This window comes from Echinops telfairi, unplaced genomic scaffold (genome assembly GCF_000313985.2).
Source record: "Echinops telfairi isolate 266 unplaced genomic scaffold, ASM31398v2 ScPeMD7_10;HRSCAF=50, whole genome shotgun sequence".
NCBI classification, from domain to species: Eukaryota; Metazoa; Chordata; class Mammalia; order Afrosoricida; family Tenrecidae; genus Echinops; species Echinops telfairi.
Window position 1 is genome coordinate 13,382,919 of NW_022103907.1, and position 12,622 is coordinate 13,395,540.

Genomic DNA, 12,622 nt, shown 5'->3' on the forward strand with positions numbered 1-12,622 from the left:
TTTACAGAGTCATTTTGGGTGCCAGGGAGAGAGGAGTGATATCACCAGACGGAAAGGCTTCATCTGCCTATTTCAGGGCTATCACTTGGGGTGTCGCTGTAGTATTGTAAATTGTTCAGGTTTCTAGCTTTGCGTGGGCATCTTTCACTAAGGGCAAAATGGGTGGGTGTGGGGTGGGGTTTTGAGGAGCTTGTGACTGGGGCTCTGTGCTGGCTTTTGAGGGCCCAAAGAGCTGAACTCACACAGGAAGTTTCTGGAAGAGTCAGCGTCTGTTCGCCAGGTACCAAGGCTGCCTTCTGAATTAGACCAGAGGAACTGACATCAAAGGTGGGAAGATGACAACCCAGGTTGCCGGATCTAGCTGGGATCTTGAAGATGAATATGTGAGCCCCCTCATTTCCCTGTTCCTCTACTTGTGAACTTCCTGTTGATTCTTCAAGGCTCATAGGAAATCCCAGCTGCTCTCTGGAAAATTTTCCCTTAGCTCTTTGCTGGAAAGATTCTCGTTAGAAATTCTACACTGTGCAGTTTCTAAGTCTTTAATGACTTTGTATTTAATCCCCTTTTTGTGTAAAATTTCTGAAGATTCTTTTGCTTACCTTTGTATCTCTGCCACCACCCCTGCTATGTCCTCACTCTTGACTCACGAAATAACAGTTGACTCGAATCTGCACTTTTACGGGCCAAGTACATCCCCCAGGTCTTATTAAATGTAGACCTAAAATAATGAAATATTTCGAGGAACTTGAATATTTCAAAGCTCCATCCATAGAAAGTCTGAATAATGCATGCAAATATTTGAAGAAAAGAACAAAAGCTTATCTAATAATTCAGCACACTGCTCTTTATTTGGGCCCATACAAAGGGATCTTGAGCTTAATTTTGGTGGTAGGCTCAGCTTCAGAAGCTTTGAAATGCAGATTAGATTAATTACATCCCAATTATATTTTGAAGTTTAAAAGAGGCAGTATCAGAAAGGCAAATTCCAAATTTAAGCCTTTTCAAAAGAAATGTCAGTTGGAAAGAAACGGAATCACACCACAAAATGTGTGGCATTTCTTCTGGTTTCCACTCCCTTCTCTCCCAAGGCTAGGCCCATGTGATATGTTAGAAATGTGCTTCATCACATGGGGCCTGACTTCTCAAGTTAAGAAAATGCATATGGAATATTTCCAAGACAAGACGAGGAGGCACATAACTTTTTTTTTTCTTAACAACCATACCTCCTAGGCTGCTGTATTTGTCTAATTTCCTGATTTGAAGATTTGGCTTTGCTAATATAATCTACAAATTCCTATTCACTTAGAACCGGCCTAGAATAGCCTGGAACCCTGTGGAACTAAATGGAATTTGAGAATGCAGATCTTCATTTTTTTATTCAATAAGGAACACAGCACCAGTATTTGTTTTTATCTTCTAAGATATATTCCCTCAGGAAGCATTCCTCAGTGGCAAATCTACAGAAACTGGTGCCTATCTGGCAATTTGTTTTAACTGCTTCAGTATTTCTCATGGCTGGTGATGGAAATCATGATGGTGAAGAGAAATTGCTCACTGGCGTCATCCATCAAGTGACATCAGGGCATTTGCTGTATGCTGGATATACTCTGGGATTACTCACAAGAACAGGACCAAGACTCTCATCTCAGCTTTCTATGTGATGAATGTTGAACAAATCACTTAAACGGCTGAGATTAAATGGGGGTGGGAGGGTGGAGTGGGCTAGTGCAAAGGAGCTCTGGGCCACTTTCTAGGCAAAAACTGTGGTTATAGCTGCCATCCATTCACCCCTAATCCCTGGCGACCCTATCACAACAGGATGGAACTGCCCATTTCTGGCCTTGTCCTGTTCCAACCCTATAGTTGACTGCAGATCGGACTGCTGTAAACCACAGGGTTTTCATCAGCTAATTTTTGGAATCAGATTGCCAGTCCTTTCTTCTTAGATTTTTCTGAGACTGGAAGCACTGCTGAAACCTGTTCAGCTTCACAGCAATATGCAAGCCCCCTGTGATAGGCAGGTGGTGCCTGGGCATGAGGTACATTGGCCAGAAGTCCAAGTCGAGTCTCCGGTGGCCTTCAGAAAGGTGAGAGTTCTACCACTGAATGACCAATGCTTTACATGAGCTTGCAATTTATATGTAATCAACCCAAATTTTTGTCGATCTCCCAGAAAATTAAAAAAGATACAAGAAAATAGAAAAAATGAGGCCATAATCAATTTGTACTCATGAGCTCTGGCTCTTGGTTTTGAAATACAGGGAGAAGGGGAGAAGGGGAAGAAGACCAATCATTGAATTTTACATGGACTTGGCCTGCCCAAGATTGTGTTAGGTGCCATCGTTTCTGAGTCATGGTGGCCCTATGTGCAATAGGAAGAAACACTACCCAGTTCTGTGCCAGCCTCACAATCATTCCTCTTTGAAATCATTGGTGCAGTCACATTGTCAATCCATCTCATTGAGAGTCTTCTTTTATGCTTAGCCCTCTGCCAATCATGGTGTCCTTCTCCAGGGACTGGCTTCTCCTGATAGTAACATGTCCAAACTATGTGAGACACAGTCTTGTCATCCTTGCTTCTAAGGAACATTCTGGCTGTACTTCTTCAAAGACAGATGTGTTTGTTCTTCGGGTAGATCTTGGCATATTGAATATTCTTTGCCAACAGCATTCAGTTAAAAGACTCTTCTTCAATCTTTCTTATTGCCCAGGTTTCACATATATATGATGTGACTGAAATTACCATGGCTTGGGTCAAGGGACCGTGGTCTTCAAAGTGACATCTGCTTTTTTTTTTTTTTAACATGTTAAAGTGTTAGAAGCTGTTGATACTACCAGAATTAGAAGAGATGAGATATGGCTAATGGAATTTTCTTAATTTGGAAAAAAAAATCCCCAAAACCATACACACACAAAACAGAAATGAGTTTCTAATTTTATTGTAAATAACTGGCAGGATTGAAAATGATTAAACTGTCACACATTTCTACATTAGTAAGCTCTGTGCAAAGGATCAGTTACAACATGGTGATTTACCATAATTAATCTTTAAAAAGAGTCTAATTTTTCAGAGTTCATTTTAAGGGTTGTAGATTTTTAAATCAATTTACTTGTTATTTGTTCATTTGTCTTAGAAGTTTATTTGGAGAACATATATGGCAAACCTTGTAATGTGTTAATATCAAAAGAATATTTTATTTTAGCCCCCAAATTATACAAACTTTTCAAAGAAATAAAGATATTTGAACATGCTATGTGCAAATCATATGAGATGTCATGAAAGCATTTTCTATAATGATTTAATAAAAATTAAAATTCTTAAGATAGATTTAAAAAAGTTGTAAGTAGGGGAAATAAGAAAAATATATTTGTAATGGAATCTTAAAGTTATGCCTATATCTCTCTCTATACTCATCTACACTTATGTGCATGGTTGTACAATTTTAAACACATGTATTATGCATATAGCATGCCTATGCCTGCATATTTTAGAATTTTTTTCTCTTATGTGAACAAACAGAATAACTAGCATTTGGTTAACTCTGAGACAATGTCATGTTGTTCCTCGGCTCTTATGCTACTTCCTGTTGGTCTAGTGGCAATGATTCACTCTAGGATAATGCATAGGGTTTCTTGTGTCCCATGATGAATGTGGATGCATATATAAGGAATCTGAATCACTGTCTGCACTTTAAACGTGCAAATCTGCAACAGAAACCTGTTGATCAGAGATTTTGGCAACACCAAATAGGAAATGCTTTGATTTCAGTAGTACTGATACCCTAGTAGAATTTATCTTTTACAGTGAAGAAATGTGTCTAATTAGACTTTTCAGCAATTATTTTATAACTTATAAGTAAAAAATAAAAAATTTAAACCAGCTCATCATCTGTTCCTGAAATTAAACATCTCCCCTAATATGTGCTGAGATATGCTTTCTTAAAACAGTGACCCTCTACGACAGGGCAGATAGAACTGTCCCTGTGGGTTTCTGAGGCTGTAACTTTTGGGGGGAGTAGAAAGCCCCTTCCTTTTTCCACGGAGCTTGTTGGTGGTTTGAACTGCTGACCTGATGGATCATCGCCCAGTGCTAAGTGACCAGGGCTCCAGGTTATTTGAGATAGATACTTAGAAAGGTTTTAAATTCCAACAAGAGCAATCTTATCCCTAATAGTTACCTACTTCCTTTGAGTCTATTATGAGTCATAACGACAGAGCAGAACTGCCCCTTAGGATTTCTGAGATTAAATCTTCAAGAAAGCAGACCAGCCTCATCTGTCTCCTGTGGAGTAGCTGGTGGTTTTAAACTCCTGATCTTGAAGTCAGCTTAGCCTACTGCGCCAACATGGTTCCCCATCCTATCCATAGCCCATTTTAATGTTTGTTTTCATAAAAAATTATTTACCATTTAATGGGGATGCTCTGAATCTGAAAACAATCTAGTCAACTACCCATGTTTTAAAGAACACTGCCCCTTTTATAGCTATATGAAAGATGCAAAAATAGATCAATCAGCACTTATTTATTCTTCTTTGTCCTTAATGAGCATTTCTCTTCTCTCTTTTGCTCTACTTCTCTCTTTTACCAGAGGTAGGAAGTAAGTGACTATTTTTAAGGTCCTTGGGTCGGATTACTTTCATTTCTTCTCATATCTGAGATAAGGCTTAAAGAAAATACCCTAGAGTGTGTAAGCAAAAGTAACAATGTTTGCTTCAGAACACAGTGGCTGTGTTGGGCTGCTCTCCACATGGACAGCAGTTTGAAACCACGAGCACTCCAAGGGAGAAAGACCCACTTCCACTCCCAGACTGAGTTTCAGTCTCCGGAACTGCTAGGGGAGAGTTCTGTCTTGCCCCACAGGGCTCCCTAATGCATTGGCTTAGGCCCTATGGCAGCGAGCTTGGTTTTTGAGTTTGGGGGGAACATATTTTCCCCCCCTAAACTCTCAGATTTTGGGGTTAGCTTCGAAGTGATGGTGTTGGTCATCTTTGTTAGTGGCCTCCGAGTAGCGTCTGACTCAATGCGATCATAGGCACAACAAGGAAACACTGTCCAGCCAGGCACCACCCTCCTGTCTATCCTCAAAGCTTCACCTTGACTGGTACAGTTGTTGTGTCATCTATCCTATTGAGGGTTTCCACCATTTGTTGTTATTGGTGTTGTTTGTTTTGATTTCTTGCGAACACTCTACCAAACGTGTTGTACCTTTCTGGTGATTGATTTTTCCTGATGGTATGTCCAAAGTAAGGGAGCCAACCCAGGGCAGGACTGTTCGAGAATGCAAGAAGTCATTTTAGTCCTGAGGTTGAAATTAAAAACACATTCCAGGCAGCTGGTCCCGGCCTTTGGGCCTGCGGGGGAGGCTGCCCAGAGGAGGTGGCAGCTGCAGTGGCAGTGGAGCAGCCCCGGCCCCCCGACCATGGGTTCCTTCCTGCCAGGTCTGTCCATCCAACCCTGGGGGCCCACAATGGCCACCGTCAGCCGCCAGGACTTTGTCCAGCAACTGCTGCAGGGTTGTCTCCTGCCTGGTGCCCAGCAAGGCCTTGAGCAGATCTGGCTGCTCCTTGCCATCTGCCTCACCTGCCGCCACCTCTGGAGGCTTGGGTTGCCATCCTACCTGAAGCACGCGAGCACCATAGCAGGAGGATTCTTCAGCCTCTACCCCTTCTTCCAAGTGCATGTGGTTTGGGTCATGCTACCCAGCCTCCTGTGCAGCCTTGGGCTGTTCCTCTGCCAACATGCCTCCTGTCCGGGGCGTCTTCCTCTGTCACCATCCTCATCTACTGACTTGTGGGTGAGATGCACATGGGAGATACCGTGACATGGCACAAGATGCGAGGGGCTCAGATGATCTTGGCCATGAAGGTGGTGTCTCTGGGCTTCGACCTGGTCCGGGGGTGAGGTGGGTGCGGTGCCCTCACCAGTGGAGTTCACGGGCTGCTTCATGGGGACCATAGTCTTTGGGCCCTGGGGATCCTTCCACAGCTACCTACAGGCTGTCCAAGGCCACCTGCTGAGCTGCCGGTGGCTGCAGAAGGTGGCCCGGGGCCTGGTGCTGGCCCTGCTGTGCCCTGTGCTGTCACCTGCACAGGTCCCTACGTCTTCCTATACTTCATACCCCTCAACGGGGACCATCTCCTTCGCAAGTGGCCGCGCGCCTACGAGAGGGCTGTCTCCTTCCACTTCCGTCACTATTTTGTGGGCTGTCTGTCCGAAGCCACGGCCACGCTGGCGGGGGCTGGCTTCACCGTGCAGGATCACCTGAAATGGGACCTATCAGTGGCTCAGCCACTGAATGTGGAGCTGCCACGGTCCACGGTGGAAGTTGCCACAAGTGGAGCCTACCCATGTCTTATTGGCTCAATAACTACGGTTTCAAGAATGCTCTCTGCTTGGGGACTTTCTCTACCGTGCTGGTCACCTACGCAGCCAGGCGGCGGTGCTGCTGTCTGTCACCTTTGTCACTTCCGTGGAACATGTCCTCCTGAAGCGCCTGGCTTGGATCCTCCGGGCCTGCGTCGGATCCAAACGATGGCTGCCAGATTGTTCCCACCAGTATCGCTTGGGCCTGGGGGTGTGAGCCTTAAACCTGCTCTTTGGGGGCCTGGCCATCTTCCACCTGGCCTACCTGGGCTCCCTGTTCCATGTCGATGTGGATGACACCACAGAGGAGCAGGGCGATGGCATGGCATACACTGTCCACAAGTGGTCAGAGCTCAGCTGGGCCAGTCACTGGGTCACCTTTGGATGCTGGATCTTCTCATAGGTGAAGGCACATTGTGGGCCCTCAAGACTTCTCCTTAGGGTGCCAGTTATGATGGGGGATGAGGGAAGACCTCTGTCTACCCCTTTCCGCTCTCCATCCTTGACTCCCAATCCCCTCCAAGCCACACCCCACACACACACACACACACACACACACACACACACACACCCCATCTCCACGCCTCAAGATCCCCATCCCATTACAAGACAGGGGGAAGGAAGTCCCTGCTGGGGTCTAGGGGTGGGGGATTCTTGGAGATACCGAGAGGGGGGAAATCCAGGGCCAGCACGCCTTTCCCCCTTTTAATATACAGTTTGTTATTGTCAAATAAAAGTAGGAAATATTAAAAAAACAACAACCCCAAAACAAAAAAACCACCACATTTCAGGTGGAAAGGAGCCCTGGTCGTGCTGCCAGGTAGTAAGTGCTTGGCTGCTAACAGCAAGGTCAGCAGTGCAGACCTCTGAGCCACTTCTTGGGAGGACTGTGGGGCTGTCTGCTCCTGCAAAGATTCACAAGCCTTGGGAACCGGATGGAGGGTCGCTTTGTATTGGGATCGAATTGATAGGAATGGGTTAGTCAGGTTTAGTAGGTGGCAGTGCCCTGTCTGAAAGGATCAACAGTTTTACTCCAAGTGTCCCAATGCCACCCATACACCATAACCTATCAAGTGACTTGGGCCACTGGAATGGCTTGGAGGGCCTGGTACGGAGCACAGAGCAACCTGCACGATCCTTTTAACTTTATTAATAACGTGAACTCTCTGTGGTATGGGCGATTGAGAGATTCCCAACAGATAAATTCTAGAATATTCACGTTAAAAAAATCAAAACAGAAAAATGAGGACCTGATGCCACGGGCTTACGTGGAGGGCAAATGTTTCGATAATGATGAGGGTAATGAAAGTACAAGTGCTTTATACAATGGATGTATGTATGTATGGATTGTGATAAGAGTTGTATGACCCCCCCAATAAAATGATTTAAAAAATCAAAACAAAACGGATAGTTTTTATAAATGAATATGCCTACTCATTTCAATGACTGAAAAAAACGACTATTAAAATACCAATGATTAGCTTAAGGGGGAAACAAGTAAACAGAAACACAAATAGACAAGAATAAGGTATTTCTGAGGGAACAGGACCCTAATGAGGGTAGCAGAGTGAGATGAGCAAATATTTAGGTTGAATAAAGGTGGTTTCAGTTTAATATGCTAATTTAGTGAAGATTAACGGAGATCAGTGGAATTCAAGAGTGAAGAAATGTCTTTAATTATGATGTGAGCAAACGAATGGAATGTTGAAAGAGCTATGGCTTTTGGAACAAAAAGTTAGGAATCAGGCCATAAATCTGAACAGTAACAATTGCCTGGTTAGCAGTATCCAAGCATACCATATATAAATTACTTTTGCTGGGGGTAGAAATTTTCTGTTTGATTTTATTTTCTATGAACCACAGGAAGAACCTTTGCCAGTACATTGGATTACATCTGTGGAGTCAAATTTCATCATCTGAATAATATTCCTGAGGCACGTAATAATTTCTGTTTTGAGCTGGAAACTTTTGCATTAGAAATCAATCTATTTCTAAAAGTTGTATTCAATTTTACATGATCACTATTGTATTCCCTTGAATTCTTAAAAAAAAGGCAAGTGACACTTCAATAGCATGCTAAAAAAAAACAAACATAACATACAATTCTGTCGTTCTGATAAACTTTCACCCAGCTTTAGAATGGGAGGAAGATAGGGCTTTCTACTCCTGTACACAGTTACAGTGTGAGCCCCTGTCCCATAGAGTGCCTATGAGGCAGCATCGACTCAGACAGTGAGTGTGAGAAGCTTTAGAAATATCCATGATAAACCATTGATATGCGGCTCTCAGAGGAGCCTAGATTTTCAGTTCTCTCCCAAGGGTTAATAAGCTCGGAGCTTTCTTAGTGGATTTTTTTTCATTGCTGTTCTAGAGATTCTTTTGCTGTTGCCTGGCTCATTTCCTTCTTGAAAAAATTCCATTTTCCTTTCTCCTCTTCTTCACTCTGTTACTTAATATAACCACAAAAAGATGTAGATTCTTCTTAAACCACTGCTTTCAGCAAGTGTATTCATTATGAGATTGTGGAGGACTGTAAGACCACATATATCACTTAGGCTCCTCTTAATTCCTTGCTTCTTTACCCATCCCCACCCCCACCTTTGATAGAATAACCTTCTTAATCGACACTGGGCTTTTTGGCTCTCCTTCTCACAGTGGACCATTACACTGTCTTGTTGTCTTTGAACCAACATTAGACGACACTGCAGATTATCAATAAGCAAATGTGTTATACTTTTCAGACCTTTGGCTTAGCTGATGAGGAAGCTTGAAAAGAAATGAGTCTATTGGACTCCTTTAACATTGGTGGCCTTGACTGGCATCTCTTGGGGGTGGTTAATCTGCATAATTCTGACTCCCTTCTTTTTTCCTACTCCTATCTCACTCCTTGACCTGGCAGCAAAGGATTTTCGCTGCTTGGAAGTCCAATCTCTCCATTCACCCCTGAAGGCCAAGATTCCCTCCACCACCAGGCCACTGAAAAACAATAAAGACTCACTACCATTGAGTTGATTCTGACCCATAAAAACCCTATTCAGGGTTTCTGAGACTGTAAATCTTTATGGGAACAGACAGCCCCCTCTTTCTCCTGAGGAGTGGCTGGTGGGTGTGAACCACCAACCCTGTGGTTAGCACTCAATCCGCAGGTCATCAGGGCTCCTCCAGGGCCTCTGCAGTTCTGTGTAACCCCATCTATGTGAAAATGTCAGCGAGGAGCTGTACGGGGAGGTGATTTGACTCTGGACTGTGACGGAGCTGGGTTCTTTTTCCAGATATGCACCACAGTCCACTGCTTCACTCACCACCTTCATTTCTTCAATGTTCACAAGAAGAGAAAGAAGCAGGTGGTGGTGGGATTAGATGCCATCGAGGCACTTCCAACTCACAGCGACCTCAGGACAACAAAGCGCAACACTGCCTGGTCCCAACCATCCTCACAATTGTCCCGGTGCCTGAGCTCTTTGTTGCAGCCATGTTGTTAATCTATCTCTTTCCTCTTTTTCACTAAGCATGATGTCTTTCACCAGGGAATGGTCTCTCTTGACATGTCCAAAGTATGTAAGAGGGAGACTTACCATCTTTGCCTCTAAGGAGCATTCTGACCACACTTTTTCCAAGACAGATCGGTTTGTCCTGTCAGCAGTCCACGATACTTTCAGTATTCTTCTCCAGAACCACACTCCAGAGGGAATATTCTTAGGTGGGCCACAATGGGAAGTCGGTGGCACTGCCAGTGTTAGACCACATCTCCCTCTGCCTGGAATTGAGCAGAAATGAGTGTCTGCCCAGTCATCTTTCCAGTGACCATGCCAACATTTCCATGTGTGTTGATAACTAATGTTTTCCATTTTCATTTACAGATGAAGAAATGGAAGCCCTAATAAACGCAAAGAAACTTAACTGTAGGATTTACTTAGAAAATGAGAGGCAGAACAAGGATTCTCAAACCTAGTATACTTACACCTTTTCCTATCACTTTCCAAATCTGCCTTCCTGTGTAAATTCATAGGGTGTGGTAGGGACCCAAGAAGAGATCTGTACCAAATTCTGATCGTTTCGGTGACACTCACTTTCTTTATAGAATTTCTATTAATCACCTAAATGTTCTCAAATCGATTTAAGTCTTGGTGAGATCAGCATCTCCCCAAATCCATTAAGCATTTATTGATCGCGTACTATAAGCAATGCTATGCTATTAAGTTCGGTTTAAGGAAATGGAAAGAAATAAACAACATAGTCCCCTACAGTGCATCTTATTCTCTGCTTAGGATACCAAGTACACACACCAAACAATATATTAAAAAACATATATTTGCATCATTCTATCAGTAGGATGTTCCATTTCAATGGTTTTTGCCTTTTCCACAGTCAAAACCTCTCATCGCAATCTCCCAAACAGGCTATATTTTGCTCACAAAGTGGGGCCAAGTCAGGATCCATTTCTCTCAGGTTTCCGTCTCATGCTTCACAGTCCATTTAGCAGCTTCTTTGTGTTTCTCTTGCGTGTCACATTCCTTCTGGAGACTTCAATTCGATTTTCATTGGTTGACGTGGTAAGCCATTTGGAGCCCGACTTGACTATTACACGGCCTGCTGGACCCACCGTGGCTTTTCTCCGTGGCTGAGCGTGCACAGTGGGGATTCAAACACACTGCTTTGTGGGCTTCTACAGTGTGCGGCTCTTCAGGCAGTCTGGTTTTCCTCCCCCCTGCCCACCCCCCATCTCTGCTCCCTCCTACTCCTCCTCCCGGATGGGACAGATGCTCAGGACGACACCCCTTAGGCAGTGGTGCCGTGGGAGCAGCCTAGTCGTTCCGGTTAGCGCTTCATGCTTTCGGGTGGCTCTGCCCTTCAGAGGCGGGGCAGGTAAGAGCAGCTGGGATGGGCACTTGTTCTGCTCCTCTTGTGCCATGTGGGGTTCTGGGATTGGTCTCTGGTGGTGAGGGAGGCTATCCCCGGAGGCTGCTTCAGTCTGGGGCTTCCCTCGTGGCGAGATCTCGGCAACAGCCCAGATAGGTGCTGCTCTTGACTGGTGTGTGCTGAGCGAACACACCCTTTTATATCTTTGACTGCTTGGCTCTGGTGGGTGCATCTTTCCCTGTTAAAATGTTTTTGCTTTTAATTAAGGAAGGGACAAAACATTATTTTTATCCCACATAAAACATTAAGCTCTGCTGTGAAATGTCTCTCCTTTCTTCCAACTTGCCTCCAGAAGTGCCCCCTTAGACTTGGGCATGTCAATTTGAAAGTGCCTGAATCCCTTTCCCGCTAGGGTTTCTGGGTAAAATTCAGGTCCTGACTTAATACACATCTGGGGAGGAGCCTGAGAGTCTGTATTTTGAATAAGTTCTCAGGTGCTGCTGATCCTCCAAGCGAACTCTCAGGAAATCCTGGTCTGAAAGGGTCAGGAATAAAGTCCTGGCCAGGTTCCTCCCCAGTGCCCCCTGTCAACATCTAACACTGGCATCATAAATGCCTGATCATTTTAAGTACTTTGCATAGCTCAAATCATTTAATTCTTGCAATAGCCTATTTATTATTTTTATTTTTAAATCCTTTTATTGGGAGCTCTTATAATAATCCATACATCAATTGAATCAAGCACATTTGTACATATGTTGCCATCATCATTTCCAAAACATTTTCTTTCTACTTGAGCCCTTGGTATCAGCTCCTCTTTTTCCCCCCTCCTTCCCCCATCTTCCCGCCCTTGTGAACGCTTGATAATTTATAAATTTTTAAAATGTTCATATCTTACACCATCCGTTGTCTCCTTCATCCACGTTTCTATACGTTGATCACTGAGATGATTTCCTCCTTTCTCCCCCTTTGCAATAGCCGATTTAAACACCACCACCACCACACAGTTTCTGTCCAATCAGTTTTAACTCACAGTGATCCCAGGTGTGGCAGAGTAGAATTTTGTTCCATAGAATTGTCAAGGGCTAAAAAAAAAAAAAAAAAAGAATTGTCAAGGACTGATTTTTCAGTCTCGATCACTAGGCCTCTTTTCAGAGGTGCCTCGGATTTGAACTGCCGAACTGTCAAACTGACAACCTTGCAGAAACAAACTGAGTGGTCATCATTTGCACAGTTCCCATACTTTAATATCCTGGTAGGCCCTGCCATTCGCCCCAAGGTCTCGGGCTGGTCTGAAAGAGGTTTGTGATCGGTTGGCAGTTCAGACCCACCAGCAGCTTGCCAGAAGAAACGCTTCAAGATTTGCTTGCTTGGAGATTCCAGGCCAGAAAGCCCCATG

The 12,622-nt window shown here is 44.2% G+C and overlaps 1 pseudogene; it reads left to right on the plus strand.

Annotated features, from left to right (window-relative positions):
* The first annotated feature begins 5,467 nt into the window (after positions 1 to 5,467).
* Positions 5,468 to 6,766, plus strand: LOC101644924 (annotated as a pseudogene).
* The last annotated feature ends 5,856 nt before the right edge of the window (positions 6,767 to 12,622 follow it).